Below are 264 nucleotides of genomic sequence, written 5' to 3' on the forward strand. Positions count from 1 at the left end.
TGTGCTTATATTAAGATAAAGCATCTAGGTAAAGTTGTGAAGGATATAAATATACAATATTTTGAAATATATAATGCTATTTTGAAATAGATGCTTGGCCCTTCTTAAGTGAACATTGGGTATGTCTAATAAATGTCATTTCGAGATGAATCTACATTTAAAAAATAGATATACGGCATTCTGAAATATTTACATATCAACTTAGTATATTGGGTATTTTCAGTCGTCCGTTTAACTGAATAATATTAAGGTATTAAGAATATT

This window comes from Penaeus monodon, chromosome 34, assembly GCF_015228065.2.
Source record: "Penaeus monodon isolate SGIC_2016 chromosome 34, NSTDA_Pmon_1, whole genome shotgun sequence".
Classification (NCBI taxonomy): domain Eukaryota; kingdom Metazoa; phylum Arthropoda; class Malacostraca; order Decapoda; family Penaeidae; genus Penaeus; species Penaeus monodon.